At 40.2% G+C, this 17,468-nt stretch overlaps 1 protein-coding gene across 8 annotated transcripts in view; it reads right to left on the reverse strand.

Annotated features, from left to right (window-relative positions):
• Positions 1 to 17,468, reverse strand: part of TANC2 (tetratricopeptide repeat, ankyrin repeat and coiled-coil containing 2) — a 617,479-nt gene that overhangs the window by 509,565 nt on the left and 90,446 nt on the right. For all 8 annotated transcript variants that reach the window (XM_030541301.1, XM_030541300.1, XM_030541298.1 and 5 more), the window contains exon 2: positions 7,933 to 7,996. The gene's annotated coding sequence lies outside the window, so the exon portion shown is untranslated. The remainder of the gene's footprint in view (positions 1 to 7,932; positions 7,997 to 17,468) is intronic.

Consider the following 17,468-nt stretch of genomic DNA (forward strand, 5'->3'; position numbering starts at 1 on the left):
AGTAGGTGAAGCAAAAGTGGATGAGAACCTGGGAGGCAGTGACCATGAGATGGTTAAGTTCAGGATCTTGACACAAGGAAGAAAGGAGAGCAGCAGAATACAGACCCTGGACTTCAGAAAAGCAGACTCTGACTCCCTCAGGGAGCTGATGGGCAGGATCCCCCGGGAAAATAACATGAGGGGGAAGGGAGTCCAGGAGAGCTGGCTGTATTTTAAAGAATCCTTACTGAGGTTGCAGGAAAAAAACATCCCGATGTGTAGGAAGAATAGCAAATATGGCAGGCGACCAGCTTGGCTTAACAGTGTAATCCTTGCTGATCTTAAACATAAAAAAGAAGCTTACAAGAAGTGGAAGCTTGGACAAATGACCAGAGAGGAGTATAAAAATATTGCTCAGGCATGCAAGACTGAAATCAGGAAGGCCAAATCACACTTGGAGTGGCAGCTAGCAAGAGATGTTAAGAGTAACAAGAAGGGTTTCTTCAGGTATGTTAGCAACAAGAAGGAAGTCAAGGAAAGTGTGGGCCCCTTACTGAATGAGGGAGGCAACCTAGTGACAGAGGATGTGGAAAAAGCTAATGTACTCAGTGCTTGACGAGCATAAGTCCATGGGGCCAGATGCGCTGCATCCGAGGGTGCTAAAGGAGTTGGCGGATGTGATTGCAGAGCCATTGGCCATTATCTCTGAAAACTCATGGTGAATGGGGGAGGTCCCGGATGACTGGAAAAAGGCTAATGTAGTGCCCATCTTTAAAAAAAGGAAGGAGGATCCGGGGAACTACAGGCCAGTCAGCCTCACCTCAGTCCCCGGAAAAATCATGGAGCAGGTCCTCAAGGAATCAATTCTGAAGCACTTAGAGGAAAGTGACCAGGAACAGTCAGCATGGATTCACCAAGGGCAAGTCATGCCTGACTAACCTAATTGCCTTCTATGAGGAGATAACTGGCTCTGTGGATGAGGAGAAAGCAGTGGATGTGTTATTCCTTGACTTTAGCAAAGCTTTTGACACGGTCTCCCACAGTATTCTTGCCAGCAAGTTAAAGAAGTATGGGCTGGATGATTGGACTATGAGGTGGATAGAAAGCTGGCTAGATAGTCAGGCTCAACGGGTAGTGATCAACGGCTCCATGTCTAGTTGGCAGCCGGTTTCAAGTGGGGTGACCCAAGGGTTGGTCCTGGGGCCGGTTTTGTTCAATATCTTCATTAATGATCTGGAGGATGGCTGGACTGCACTCTCAGCAAGTTTGCAGATGACACTAAACTTGGAGGAGTGGTAGATACGCTGGAGGGTAGGGATAGGATACAGAGGGTCCTAGACAAATTAGAGGACTGGGCCAAAAGAAACCTGATGAGGTTCAACAAGGACAAGTGCAGAGTCCTGCACTTAGGACAGAAGAATCCCATGCACTGTTACAGACTAGAGACCGAATGGCTAGGAAGCAGTTCTGCAGAAAAGGACCTAGGGGTTACAGTGGACAAGAAGCTTGATATGAGTCAACGGTGTGCCCTTGTTGCCAAGAAGGCTAATGGCATTTTGGGCTGTATAAGTAGGGACATTGCCAGCAGATCGAGGGATGTGATCACTCTCCTCTATTCAACATTGGTGAGGCCTCATCTGGAGTACTGTGTCCAGTTTTGGGCCCCACGCTGCACGAAGGATGGGGAAAAATTGGAAAGAGTCCAGAGGAGGACAACAAAAATGATTAGGGGGCTGGAACACATGACTTATTAGGAGAGGCTGAGGGAACTGGGATTGTTTAGTCTGCAGAAGAGAAGGATGAGGGGGGATTTGATAGCTGCTTTCAACTACCTGAAAGGGGGTTCCAAAGAGGATGGATCTAGACTGCTCTCGGTGGTACCCGATGACAGAATAAGGAGTAATGGTCTCACATTACAGTGGGGGAGGTCTAGGTTGGATATTAGGAAAAACTTTTTCACTCAGAGCGTGGTGAAGCACTGGAATTGGTTACCTAGAGAGGTGGTAGAATCTCCTTCCTTAGAGGTTTTTAAGGTCAGGCTTGACAAAGCTCTGGCTAGGATGATTTAGTTGGGAATTGGTCCTGCTCTGAGCAGGGGGTTGGACTAGATGACCTCTTGAGGTCCATTCCAACCTTGATATTCTATGATTCTATGATTCATTACATTCCAAAGACTGTGGTATAGCCATGCGTGTGTGCAGCAGAATAGAGATTAGGAAATACCCACTGAAGTGACAGAAGCATATTCACCATATCACATCCACCAATTTGGATTGATAAGTAGAAAGCTGCTTTTCCTTTATACTGAAACTTAATGGTCACACATATTCCCAAACACACATCCATCTCTACCACCACACTCACACAAGTTTACCTGCTGCTGAGTATAAACTCCTATATGGCCTTTATGTTACTTAGTATGAAAGTGTCATTCTGAAAAGAGTTTTCCTCTCCAGTCATTTAAATTATTTGTTACCGAGATGTTGGGGCTTACATTAGCAAAAAATACACTGTAAACTAATGTTAAGATGCTGTACTAGAGCAGAGGCAGCGATGGGAGAAGGTAATCATGGACTAGAAGAGGGTCAAAAATCAGAGCTCTAATCATTTTTTAAATGAGAGAAAATATATTGATCTAGAAATTAAGAGTATTTAATTTTAAACAAGGGTTTACTGTTCTGCACAACCTGGTTTCCATTTCCAGATTAGTGACTTGGTGAATTTATAAGGGGCACTTTTGATCTCCACATAGAGCATCAAGTATTTTCCCTTTGTTAGAATCAATGATAAAAATAAGAAGTAAGAAAAGCCAGAAATATGTAATGTCATCAATTTCATCCATTTGTCTTCTGACAGTTTAAATATAGGCTCACTATATTTCATTGTCCTAAATAATAGCTAAAAACATGAAAATAAGAAATATCATGTTTCATTCTATAGCACTGTTTTGGTGAGAAGGTCAATAGTTGCTGTTTGGGTCAACAATGGAGCATACTAGCTAGTAAAGGATTTTAAATTCCTAATACTGTCAGACTCTCTAACACTTTCTGGAAGAATGTCCTGTGCCTTCACAATACGTTTTGCTTCTCTCAGCCCAAGAATTAAAGTCCATTTACCTTAGCATACCAATGAATCTGCTTATTTATTCCACATTTATCTCCCTACGGCATGAATGGGCAAAGGGTATGCAGTTTCTTTCACCACTTAACTTCTGTAAAAAAAAAAGTATGACATCATAACTTGGACAGCAATTGGTCTGTTAAAGTGTTCAATTGACAACAACGTATGCATGAAAAATAGCAGGTGTTGGTACTGGAATGAGGCCAGCACTCCAAGCCAGGGATACATCCACTTGGATATAGTCTCCCTAACTGATAAATTATTAAATTGCAATTTATCCAATTACATATGAAGAAAAACTATTCCATAGAAATGAACTGTACATTCACATTTAGACACATACTACACATTGCACTGTGGAATGGTTAAATGTTTTTTCCTAAAAATCTCATATTAATATCAATGTAGCCTGCATTAAAATACTCTCCCCTTAACACAACCTACTTCAGATACACAAACTTCTTTGTGAAGCAATTAGGGTTGCTAGAAATATAACATACCTGACCCAAGCTCACAAGAGGAAGCAAATGACAAGTTAAGCAACCTTTTCTCCTTACCCACAGACATATACCTTACCATTAACACAGTTACTATGCACCACAGATCATGCACTTCAACCTTAAATCTACTCGAAGAACCTTCTCTTCTCCACATAGCCCTTTACCAAACTACCTTCTACTAACATTACTATTTGTGGACTTTTGGTATAATAGTATTTTGTGCTGAGAAAAGTTTGGTAAAGGGGTTGATGGAAGACTGATCCCCTTAGAGCATATTTAATTCCCTTATTTTTCTGGGTTTAAGACAGGTATGTTCTGTTTGTAGTGACTCTGCTTCACAATGAAAACTTCTGTATGTTAATTTCCTAGATTATTTTAAGTAGGGACATGATGCTGATTGAAGGATGGGATGGACTTGTGGGGTATGTTTAATTCCAGATATGACAGGGAAAACTGCATGCACCAGCAATTGGTAAACATGAATAAGGCTAAGATTTTTTCACGGTTATTTGTAGTAAAAGTCACAAACAGGTCACTGGCAATAAACAAAAAACCAAGGAGCCCATTACTTGTCCATTACATGGGGGGTGGGGACACAGCCCCAACTCCAGCGGCTGTTGTGGGGGTCGCAGTCACAAGGGGGACACAGCCCTGGCTGCAGAGCAGGCCCAACTGTGAGACAAGGGTGCACAGCCCTGGGAAGGGGAAGGACATGGTCCTGGGAAGCCGCAAGGGGGGCACGCAGCCCCAGATGCAGCCTCCGGTGAAAGCCACAAGGCTAAGGCGTGCGGGCCCCGCCAAGCCCGGGATACCGCAGGGCTGGGGAAAGTGGACCCTGCCAACCCCAGGACACTGCAGGGCAGCCCCACCAAGCCCGGGACGCCACAAGGCTGGGGCATCTGGCCCCAGCTGCAGTCCCACCAAACCCGGGATGCCGTGGGGCCCTCCCCCAGTCCAGTGCTGCTTCCTTTGTTCTTCAAGTGTCATCGATGCCAGAAGTAGAGAGAAAGGGAGAGATAATTTGTGGCATCTGCTCTCCCTTCTTATAGTTCTTTCCCTTCTTTGAAAATCATCTCCAGCTGAGGATCAGAATTCAAAGTCTGTGTGGATGGGAACCCCAAGCTGTTTCTTTGTCAAGATGTAGATTTTTCACCCACATCTTCCTTCCTGCCAAAGAACAGTCACTTACTGGATAATGGTCCATTTGATTTTGTTGACATCTGACTGAGGCGTCAGCTAGCCTTTTGTCATTTGTGAGCACTCTCCAGATTTGGAACATGTCTTAGTAATATCATACAGTAGAATCTTAACTTTACATACAATGTTGCCACATATATTTTACCAGGACAATAATGCTTAGCAAATTATGAGTTTTCAAATGATACCTCACACTGCACTTTTTACAAGATTGATAGATTTTGTACAAGGGGTGAGCACAGGGGTACAGACTGTCCCAACAGGCTGCCCAGAAGCTATAACCTTCTCTATTGCATCGTATCCACATGGGACAGATGGGTCTGTTTCCGCAGAGATGCACAGGAGTTATACATTTTAAGGACAGAAGGACCACTGTGATCATCTAGTCTATCCTTCTGTATAGGACTTTTCTGAATTAATTCCTGCTCCAAGTCCAACCGCAAAGATTGAAATAGAGAACATATTTTAGAAAAGCATAAAGTTTTCTAATGATGAAGAATTTCCCATACCTCTTAGTAAGTTGTTCCAATAATTAATTACCCTCAGTGTTTAAAATCTGTGTCTTCTTTCTAACGTGAATTTGTCTAGCTTCAACTTTCAGCCATCTTGTTACTGTAAGTTTGTTAGGGCAGGGAAGGAACCATCATCTTGTTTTGTGTTTGTACAGTGCCTATGACAATGTGGTCCCAGTCCATGACTAGGGCTCCTAAGTGGTACCATAATTCAAATAATTAATAATATTATGTAATTTCTGTTCCCCACGTAGGTACTTAAAGACCAAGCCACCACTTAATCTTCTTCTCTAATAAGCTTAAAAGATTGAGCTCCTTGAATCTACCACTATAAGGCACATTTCCCAAACCTTTTCTCTGAAACTCTCCAATTTATCAACATCCTCTATGAAGTAGGGACACCAGAACTGGACACAGTATTCCAGTAGTGGTCGTACCAGTGCCAAATACAACCTCTCTCCTCCTACTGAATATTCTCCCATTTAAACACCTGAGGATAGCATTAGCCTATTTAGCTACAGCATTGCTTTGGGAATTCATGTTCAGCAGATTATTCACCAGAAAGTCCAAGTCTTTTTCAGACTCTCTGCTTCCCAGGATAGTCTCTCATCCTGTAAACATACCCTACATTCTTTGTTCCTAGATTTATACATGTACATTTGACCATACTGAAATATTGTTGGACGATGCCCAGTTCACTAAGCAATCCAGATTACTCTATCAATTACCTGTACGCTTCATTATTTACCACTTCCCCAATATTTGTGTCACCTGCAAACTTCAGCAATAATGATTTTATGTTTTCTTCCAGGTCATGGATAAAAATATTAAATAGCATAAGGAACAGATCCTTGTGAGGCACCATGAGAAACACATCCACTCAATTAGGATTCTCAATTAATTACATTTTGAGACTTATTAGTTAGACATTTTTAAACCACTTAATATGTGCCAAGTTGATTTTGATACTAGATATTTAATGAAAATGTCATGTGGTACTAAGTTAACTGCCTTGCAGAATTCTAAGTATATTACACTAACACTCTTACCTTCTCATCCAAACCCATAGTCTCATCCAAATGATACCAAGTTATTTTGACAAGACCTATTTTCCAAAACCCATGTTGAACAGTATTAATTATATCACCCTCCTTTAATTCTTTATTAATTGAGTCCTGTATCAGCTGTTCCATTATTTTGCCCAGGATCAATGTCAGGTTGAATAGGCCTATAAGTATTTGGATCATCCCATTTACCCTTTTCAAATACTGGCACGACATTAACTTTCTTCCAGTACTCTGGAACTTACTCAGAGGTATTAAAAATCAACATTAACAATCCAGAGAGCAGTTTGACCAGATCTTTTAAAACTTTTGAATGCAAATTATCCAGACCTTCTGATTTAATAGCTGCTATCTAATATATGTCACTGTTTGAAAAGTGGGGAATATTTCATCATCATCATCATCACCACCACCACATGATTTGAATACATCATCTGGCTTTGTCATAAATACTGAACACAAATATTTATTAAACGCTTCTTCCTCTTCTGAATTATTATTCATGATTCTACCATTTCCACCTTCTAATGGACCAATAACATTGTCAGGGTTCCTTTTGATCGTGCTATACTTTGGTCTCAGCCCAGGATACAAGAACGGATCTGGGGCGGGGGCGGGGGTGAGCAGGCCTTTTATAGAGGTGGCAACAGGGGAAAGGAGCTATATCTGAAGGCCCCTTACATACTGCCAAACCTTCTTCTTGCACTGTCCAGATGGTCTCTCCATCCTGACAGGCTTTTTTCCTACCCTGGGAAGGGTGGGTTGATGTAATCCCACCCGGACTGGGTTGTGAAAGAGTCCTTTTCCCCCATACACAGTCAGCTGAGATCCCCACTGAACCCAGATCTTCCATTTTGCCTCTTGACTTTTCTCATCCTATGTCTCTCTGAAGCCTTCAGGGGGATCAGTCACTGAAAACACCTCAGAAAAGAAAGCAGAACTGAGAGGAAACTCTCTCCAAAACATCAAATGCAGCCCGGAGACACGGCTGGGAATTAACGAATTTTTAAACCAAGCTATTAGTCTAGTATTCTGTAATAAGGTTTGGAATTTTTCTCAGAAAAGCTCTGCAACAGGGAGATGTGTCTGGGCTGCCTGCTGCTATGGAGGCAGCACAAACTGGATGAAGCTTTTAGTATAGATAGTAAAGTATTATACCACTTCTGTGCAACTTTTATCGTAAAATTAATCTTACATTATATTAATCAGTAACTAAAAACAAGCATGTTGATATTTAAAACCAGAGGAAGAGTTTAGAACTCTGCATGATTATATTTTTATTTAACTCAAATTTTATGTCACTTATCTCTAAGAAATAACACAAATAAAACTCAAACATTAATAAGGAAGATTGTTTCATGCCACTTTTCCAAATCCATCAGGTCAGAAGAACTATAACACTGATAAAGGAAGAATGTATCAACTACTGTATTACACCTCTTGATTAATAAAAGAATAGTACAGACATGAACATGAAAAAAATACAGGATTTCCATTTTACTTGAAGGAACAGTCTCACTGATTTAATAAATAAGAAGGGGGAAGTGGGGGACCTCCTACCTTGAAATGTGAAATTGAGTTAAATTTCTAAGTGATGATCGCCTTCCTCCATGTGCCAAAAATCCTGCAAGACACAAAAACAACAACATTTAGTACTAAGACCCTCAAAACATTCCATTTAATTATCTGGCCAATTACATCTCACATTTTTGGAATTCAAAATTAAACCCCACTGAAGAAAGGGTATATAAAGTCACAATAATATCACCACATGAACAGCTGACAGCTTTCTACAGGGTATTAATATATCAGCTATCACCTCTTAGTTCTCCTCACCATTAAAATTCCATAGCTGTAAATCTTTAACTGATCAAAATTAATTTTGGCCACTTGGAGAACTTTTTTCACCCTCAATGATTTTCATGTGAAGAACTACGAAAAAGTATAATGTAGTGTTTCTTTCAATATATACACTACGGTGTAATATTTAAAAAGAAAGCACTTTATACCATTTTTTGCAACTACTCGTATTTTTTTTTCTGTGCACTACTAAGCTTTTTGGGTTAAGTCCTGAAGGCTTTACTTAGTTTTTATTCAAGCACAACTCTCACTGAAGGCGGAGTTAAAACAGAGTCAAAATTTCAGGATTTAGTTTTGGTTCCTGTATCAAGTATGTACAGTAGCTGTTTAATTAGTTCATCAGTCCACATCACCTGGTATCTTTGAAAAGGTCACTTATAAATACTGTACTGTATTTCGAAGAATAGTATAAAGTCTATGGAAAGATGTTTTATCACATATATTTGTACTGTGATGTGTGCAGAATCCTGCTTCTTGGCATCTACTGGGACATTATCGCAGAAGGCTTCATTGATATACCTGCTGCTGTTTAGAACAAAAAAGTTGAAAGGAAGACGAAAGGTATAAACAAACTAAAATTAATTAAGTGACAGGGTTGTATCAGGACACATTCACCAACTCAAAAACTGAAAAGCGTGGAAAGAAGTTAAGGGACAAGTCTCCTGCATTCCTTGCCACTGTCACAATACCTACAACACTGGCAATAACACATTCCAACACTACATAAGGCTTTCATTTCCACCTCCAACAGATATCGAGAAGCAATACATACCCCAGCTTCATCAAACTCACACTTCAGTGCAAAACCTTAACAGGAATCTCTCAGATGCTCTTGCACCAAAATTTTGGCACATCTGACAGTCATACATTCCATACATTTGGAGAGTTATTCTGCCTTAACACTTCTGAAGTTACCAAGCACCTTCCCATCTCCAACCTCCTATTCTTGGGTAAAATAACTGAGCAAGTCATAACCACTAAACTCCAACATGTGACAGCAGCCAACTTCCTGGATACCTCACAGTCAGAGTTCAAACCAGGGCACAGAACAGAGAGAGCTACAGGTGCATCAAAAGATAACCACTTCTTATAGCCAATGACAGGATCTCCACGATTATGGTGCTGGACCGCTCTGCACCTTTTGACACATTAGACCACTAGATACTGCTAACCTGCCTACATGACACACCAGAAACTGATGGCCCAGCACCGAAGCTGTTCCTATCATTCCTCTTCAGCAAAACCCATAGTGCTTATGGGTAACTATTCCTCCTCTATAAAGATCCTCACCTGTGGTATCCCATAATGCTCTATACTATCCCCTCTTCTCCTCAGTATCTACCTGAGACCACTAGGAGAGACACAGAGCTACCATGGGCTCACCTGCCAACAATATGCCAGTGACTCTCAACTATATACAGGGAGTCATCAGATGCTACTTAAAACACTTTTCAACCGACTACCTGTTTTGCCCCTGCAACGCTTGTTTCGTTCTTACGACACTTGACATGCATAAAGTTTGCTTGAAATCACTTCCTGGTTGCATTATACTGGTATAGAGCTGGAAGGAGTCGCTTCTGATTGGCTTCGAGGGACCAGGGTAGCTTTTTGCCGGGTAGAGTTGCTGCTTATTTTTAATTGGCTTCCGGATCCAGCCAATCAGAAAGCTTGAACAGTGATTGACTGAGGCTTAGCTTGTGTGCCATTCTCCCTGGCTTTCTGAGCCTGTGTTTCCAGCATTCTGAGCAGCATATGTGAGTTTGTGTGTTTACTTGAACGCTGTTTACAAAATACAGTGTACAGTAAATACATTGATATTGCAACATTAGTCATCTATAATTAATTTAGTATAAAAATCTGGGTTATTGTGGTGAAAATAGTGTATCAAGTCTTGGTTCAGGAACCTATCCTCCCTTCATATCATTGATTCCTATGGGAAAAGAGGTTTTGACTTACAACATTTCGACTTACAACGCAATTCAGAGGAACGAATTGCGTCGTAAGTCCGAAGACTCCTTGTATCGCATTCAAACTAATGCAACTATGACTACTACAAGATGTCTCAGTGCGTATCAGAAATCAAAGAGTTTTGGACTTAGAGCAGGGATACAATCTCTTTCCTCTATACAATAATAAGCCTGACCCCTGGGGAAAGGAGACAAAGTCTGCAGGAAGTCATCTAGCTTGTACATAGAAAGGCCCACAGCAGACACAAGGAATGGCAGACTTAATGGCAGTCAGAGTCATAGATGTTTCCACCTCCATGGGCCTTGGCCTTGATTGGCCAAATGAAAGGGCTTTTTAATTGCTAGCTCTATGCGGCCAGAAGGGTAGAAAGGCAGCTATGACCGTTAGTGGTGGTAACCATGAGAGAAAGGCTGCAGGATAACAAGATCTCGGAAAGCTTGATTACATTTAATGGAGTAAGGCGACAGTTGTAATTGTGGGTGAGTAGCCCCTTTCCTTTTGTTTTGAAGCTAGTTCCAGGACTCGTTCAGAGGCCCCAGACAGCTGCAATCATTAAAAGCTAATTTGTTCTTCATCCTATAAGTGATCGCCTTGTGCCTGATTTCTCCAACTCCAGTTCCAACCCATCAAACCCAGAACTTACTTTCGTCTGCATCCACCCCGCCACTCAGGGTCCCTAGCCTTTCCCCAGGGGAAGAAGGAACTAACACTATAAAAAATACAGCACATCCTCTCCTAATTAGCAGCACTTATCTCAGAATACAGAACACATTTTCTGAGGCTTTACAAGTAAATCCTTTGATCAATTTATGCATTAAAATTAAATAAAACTATGTCCTTTAAGAAATTAGCCTTCTGTGTCCATCTATTATTTATCCTGAATTATCTCAATAATGGAATAATGCAGACACTTCAAACTTTCAATGAAAATAAAATTAACTGAAATCTTGTGCATATGCAATGTTTGAAGAAATTAAGTTATAGTTAAACTAAGTATTAAAATTGTATCTAATTTATGCTTATATCAGGAACAGTCAGGCTTTGGTCGCAAGTAAAGGTAAATTAAGAGGGGCTATTGTGACATCAGAGTTACTCAACCAAACTCCGTCCTTTCTCTAAAGCTAATTTTCATGCAACAATTCTATTGGTTGAAATTACTCAGCAGTATGAGGGAAACTGGGCGTATGTCAAGTATTCTCACTGATAGATTAGCCGTCTCCACTGTCATTACTCATTAAATAGCCTATGGCTACATGCCAGCTTGTGCATCAGCACTTGAAAGGCTTGCCAAGTCACTGCTGCCCTGGTTCACTGTGCATTGAGGAAACACTACTAGGGGAACTGAGGCAGTAGTGCTGAGGGAGCTCAAAGCACAGACACACTGGGACTCAGAGCCTGAGTCCTCCCTGCCCCCTTCACATACCACCAGCCTCATTAACACTGTCCTCTAAACCAGTACAGCTACATCTTCACTGATTAAAAAAAGCTGCATATTTACTGCTCATTAGATGTCTCTCTGCAAAAACAGTAGAGACAAGGCACATTACATTTCCAGCAAGACAACTAAGTGGGGTCAGTCATGCACAGAAGATAGAATGCTGACCTCACCTCACTACCCTCACAGTAAAACCTACAAGTGCCTTCTCTCCACTTAGGATTTCCAAGTGAGAAAATTATTGCATGTTAATTATCTCACTGTAAAAAACCCACCTTTGTATCAGTGATGACAAACCCTAAGGCAGAGGTTCTCAAACTGTGGTCCATGGACCACCAGTTGTCCGCAAGCTCCATTCAGGTAGTCCACTGATAGTTCCCTCTAAGATGCTAGCCTGGGCAACGCACACAACTGAATGAAAGGCCACCCAATTAGTGGAGCCACGTAGGTGTGGCTCCATTAATTATGTGCCTGGACCCTGGAGAAGACGCACATGTAAGATGAGGTGATGGCCTTGGGGGGAATAGAGGGGTAGGTGGGAGGAGGCAATAGAGTGAAAAGAGGGGGTGGGTGGAATTTCAGATGTGCATGGCTGCGGTGGCCAGAGAAAAAGGCAACTTTCCACAGCTCCAGGGCTTTGGTTGCTGGGGAAATATGGCCCTCCAGCCCACCTTCAACTGTGTGGCTGCTGTGGTGGGGGAGAGATCCCCCGCTCCTTCCCAGCCGCAGCTCAGGGGCTGCCGCGGTGGGGGACGGAGGAGAGACTCCCCTCATCCCCAGGTCCAGGACTGCTGTGGCGGGGGAGAGAGGGCACATCCATTGCATTAGAAAGGTAAGACTACTGATATTAAAATATGAGTTGTGTGCTTTTATTCGTAGAACAAAAAAACTTTTACTATTATTAAGGTTTTTTTATATAGTGCTTTATCCAAACGGCTTTACAATAGTTAGCTAACGGTACAAACTACATTTGGAAAGATCATTAAGTAGTCTGCTGAGACCCTCAGCAATTTTCAAGGGGTCTGCAGAAAAAAAAAGTTTGAGAACCACTGAACTAAGGGGTTGTCTACACTTACAGTGCTACAGCACTTAGTAAAGACACTACCTATTCTGATGGGAGACCACCTTCTGTTGGCATAGGTATTCCACCTCCCTGGGTTGGGATAAATGTATCGCTCAGAGGTGTGGATTTTCCACATCCCTGAATGACTTAGTTATAGTGACATAAACTGACAAAGTAAACCAAGCCTAAAACTATTGCAAATTAACGGCCAGATTGACCAGTACATCTCATTGGCTTTGATTTTCTTTGTGATGCAAAACAGCTCTAAGGCGAGCGCAATTAGCTGATATACTCTGGCTTTGATGTAACCATGATTCTTCCTTTACATTTTTAAAAATTATTTAAGGTTGATAATATATTCAAATCTTTAGAAATATCACGACAGCCATCTCTTTTAGTTTCTTGTTTAGTGTTCATAGATAAATTTTTTAATCTTTTTTAAAAACTATGTTAAAATGGAATTAAAGATGACAATACATTTCAGTAACTTCAGAAGGAATAAACATTGCAGCAATGTTGTAGTTAGCCCAAAACCTAGCACCTGAAAAATCCAGGAAATTCAGAGTTAAGGTTACACTATTTTGTGGACACATATACACACAAACAGCAGTCAAATCTTTCCAATCTAAAACCTTTCACCAGAAATAATTTTAAAAGAAAATTGGTAATACTCTGGAAAAAACCACATACTGTGCTATATCATCTTCTTAGACACTGCTATGTATTACTGAATGTCATAAAAAGTAGCAATATTTGTAGTAATTTTAATGTATAATTCATGCTGATATGATCCAGGGATCTCTTAACTCAGGGAAACAGAAACAGTATGTGGGGTTTGCTTCTCTTGGCACACTTAGTCTGAACTAAAACATTAGATGCAGAATCAATTTAATTCTAACAACAGTTCTCTCTAATTTTCAGGGAAAGAAGAGAAGAGGTTCTCAAATCAGCTTTTCATAAAGAAAAACTGACTACATTTGGTTACCTTTATTTTACAGCAAACCCCTTATGTGACATATTTTATTCTATTAGATGGTTGATTTAAAACAAAAACCAAAACCAAAAAAACACCTGCAACATATATTCATAATAGGATATTATTAGTCTGCATGACTACAAGTAAAGAATACAGAAAATCAACAAGCTCTAATTCTTTGCTGAACTTTATTTGGCTGGAAGGTTTGAGTAACTTCCAGGCAATATAGAGAAAGTTGCACTTCATGAAAAATATATTGATGACTGGCAGCAAATAACAGAGAAATTGAGTTTGATAGTGTCATCTTATTTTCTTAGTTTTATCTGCATCTCAAAACCTACAGTTTGGCAGTGTTAAACAGAGGGCTATAATAATAATAAGTACTTGAGATCAGTATGCAGTCAGGTTCGTAAAAAGAGTTATGGGAGAAACTTTGTATAGTTTCAAACCATACTCTGCTTGTCTCCAGCCAGTGCTTCTAGTTCCTGACTTTTATGATTACTAGGAGACAGATTCTATAACTTAAAAATAAATCAGAAGGGTAGCCACAAAATCAATGAGGAGTCCGGTGGCATCTTAAATACTAACAAATTTGGGCATAAGCTTTCGTGGGTAAAAAACCCACTTCTGGCCACGGAAGCAGAGTTTTTACCCATGAAAGCTTATGCCCAAATAAATTTGTTAGTCTTTAAGGTGCCACCGGACTGCTCATTGATTTTTTAAAAATAAATGATCACCAATAATACTGGGGGGAAATGTTTGTATATAAATTATATGAAATAGTTTGCCATTTTAAAATACAGTATTTTGTTATTGTAATTAAATGTTAAAGTAACAATATATATTTCCAAAACAATTTAAGAGAATTTACATACTATAGCTAAAACAGCAACATACAATAGTATTTTTCTTGAAGTATCTCCAGAATTGTCTGGTCATTCACGACCCTCCAAGACATTTGCTCTCCACAGGAATGATACAACTGGAGAAATCCAGGTTAAGACTTTCAAATGCTGTGCTCAAAGCATTTGTAACAAACATCTAAAATTGAAGGAGACCAGACTGCACCCAAATCTAACCAGGTTTAGACCAAGAAAGGCTTTCCTTATCAATCACCTCCATAAAAAATCCACACAGTCCCAAAAAGAAAGCACCTTTAAGCCTCTTTATGTCTTCTTCATAACTGTTCGTCACCACTTAGACAGTAAGGTAATAGGTGGTACCTTAAAAAATAGCTATAAGATAGAGGAAAGACAGATTTCTTCTTTAAGGTGGTGGATGCTTCACAACTTGATAACTGAAAAGCTTAACAATTTGTACTATTTTTTGGATAACTAAAGATATATTTCTTTTAAAATATTTCAGCAGCTTACTGTCATTGGTCTGCTTAATATCGCATAATGTAATAATACATTTTCTATTTTGTACTTTACAGTACTAGTTTATCTATAGTTTATACTTCAGACATAAATGTGTTGACTACCCATAATTTGCTTGACGATATTTCATCTGTATTCAGAGTGTAGTTCATGAATGTTCTCTGCAGTGAGTGTCTAAACAGTGAACTTCCATCCACTCAAAATTACATTACAAATCTTTATGTGAATGCAGCAGCTCTTAGTGAGCTGTCAATAAAATCTGCACATTGCTAAAATGCTTTTTATTCCTTAAATGTCTATAATACTCTAATTACACTTGTAGATTCTGCACTTTAATTAATGGTATGAGACTTATAACATTTCATAATTTAGATCTCAACAAGTTTGCTGACAGAATATTAAACAAACAAACAAACAAATTCCCTCTCTACCCCTTCTTCTCGATTTTTTAAAAAATCAGTCACGCTGTTTTACAATCTGAACCATGCTACCAAGTTACAAGGCATGATTCAAATACATGCTAATATCCTAAAGCCTGCGTGTTTTTCCAATTCATAGCATATCAAGACATTTTCTGGTCACTGAACAAAAGTCAGGCCCCATTTCTGGTTCCGTTTTTCCAAGAAATCTTCTTAGTCTAGTTAGGTAGAAGACAGCAGCCCAAATTCTTTGACTGCTTAAAACGGCTCCCCATAAGTCTCCAAATCCAATTTAAAAAAACAACAACCCAACTCTTGTTTTCAGAGTTCTACATACGTTTACTCTGCCATCTTTCACTGATCTTCTATCTACCTTCTCACTCTGCTCCTCCAGCCTTAGCCTTTCTTATCTCAGTTAGGAGTCACTCAAAGGCCCATCTGTGCCAAGTTTCTACTTTTTCTTTTGTGGTACCATGCCACTTTCCAATCTCATCTTAAATTCTCTATTCACGTTAGTCTAACATGAACACTAAAACTCTGCCCATCTCCCTCTTCGTTCCATTATTGCACATTTCCAATTTTATCTGCCAGGATATTTCCATGGATCTCCTACTTTTAAATTTCAGCTCTTCTCTTTACTCACTATCATCTGACAAGTTGTTCCCCTTTCTGCCAGTTTTTGACTTCTACTTAAATCTGTAATATAGTTATTGTTATATTTACAATGCCTAATCATCAGAAGGTGAAAATGTATTCTCATACTTACTCCACACTATCCATTAAATATGGTTATTTACATTTAAGCTATCACTGAAAAAACCTGCATACCCATATGAGATCAGTTAGTAAAACCAGTTTTGTTTCGTTTTTTTTAAACAAAGAGGTGGGGTTTTATTATTTTGTTTTACACTGAACCTGCTGCTCCAGGCAGGATGGGCAGCAAACCCCAGGAGTCCCCACTGCAGCCATCGGTCCCCGCGCGTGACAGACAGCTGGGATCACGTGGCTGGTCCGGAGGCTGAGAGATGGGAGAGCAGATGGGATGTTTCCAGAGCGAACAGGGAGGCGTTGGCTGAAGAAGGTGCTAAGAGGGATTGTGCAGCTGGTTCTGGGAAGAGCAGCAGCTGAGATGAGGCTTGTCCGTGCCCCCCCGATCCTCAGGTGTCGGCTGCCAGCAAGGGGCTCTCGGGACAGGAGGGGAGGGGGCTGCCCAGCAGGGGTGGGGGCCTCAACGTGAATTTCCCATTGTGTCAGTGTCAGGTGCTGAGCTGCAGGCGGCGCTGTACTCAGCCTCTGTGTTTACCCGTCTCGTAGTAATCATACGGTCTCACTGGAGCTGCTCTGAGATTCTTCACAGGGAAATCCTGCTCCAGGGAGAAGTTTCACCTTCTCACCTCTTTCATCAGCTGGTCCAGATATCAGTCCCTTACACCAATATATTGTTTCTTCAAAAGAGGAAGCAAACTTAAACCTTGTCTACATGGAAAATTTTTACCAGTTATATCCATATAATTATTTCTGTATAACTTCCTGGCGACATTCTTTAAATTCACATCTTAGCTCCAGGGGTCTCATAACAAATTTTTTGGTGGCCTCAGAGTGTGGTCACCAACTCTTGCTGATGGCCGCTCTGACAATTTTTCCTAAAATACTTACTTAATTTTAGGAAAAATGAATAAATATGCACATTTACATTTCCAAATCATTGTAATTTATTTATGTAGGGTTTTTTGCAATAATAAAAATTATGTACAGTTGTTTCTATTTTTTACTGGACCTAAACAGACTAGAAACACAAATAAGGTGCTTTATACCTGCTTGTCTTTGTTGTTTTTTCTTTTGCTTTTTTGGTTGCCCCCTCTCCCTTTTTATTTTATTTTATTTTATTTTAAATAAAGACTTGCTGGCTAGTAAGTCTGCTGCTGTGAAAAAAGTAGTATTTGTATGTTAATATTACTTTTCACAGCCTCCCAGCTAGCTACTAAGGCTATGTCTA

This window comes from Gopherus evgoodei, chromosome 23 (genome assembly GCF_007399415.2).
Source record: "Gopherus evgoodei ecotype Sinaloan lineage chromosome 23, rGopEvg1_v1.p, whole genome shotgun sequence".
NCBI lineage: Eukaryota > Metazoa > Chordata > Testudines > Testudinidae > Gopherus > Gopherus evgoodei.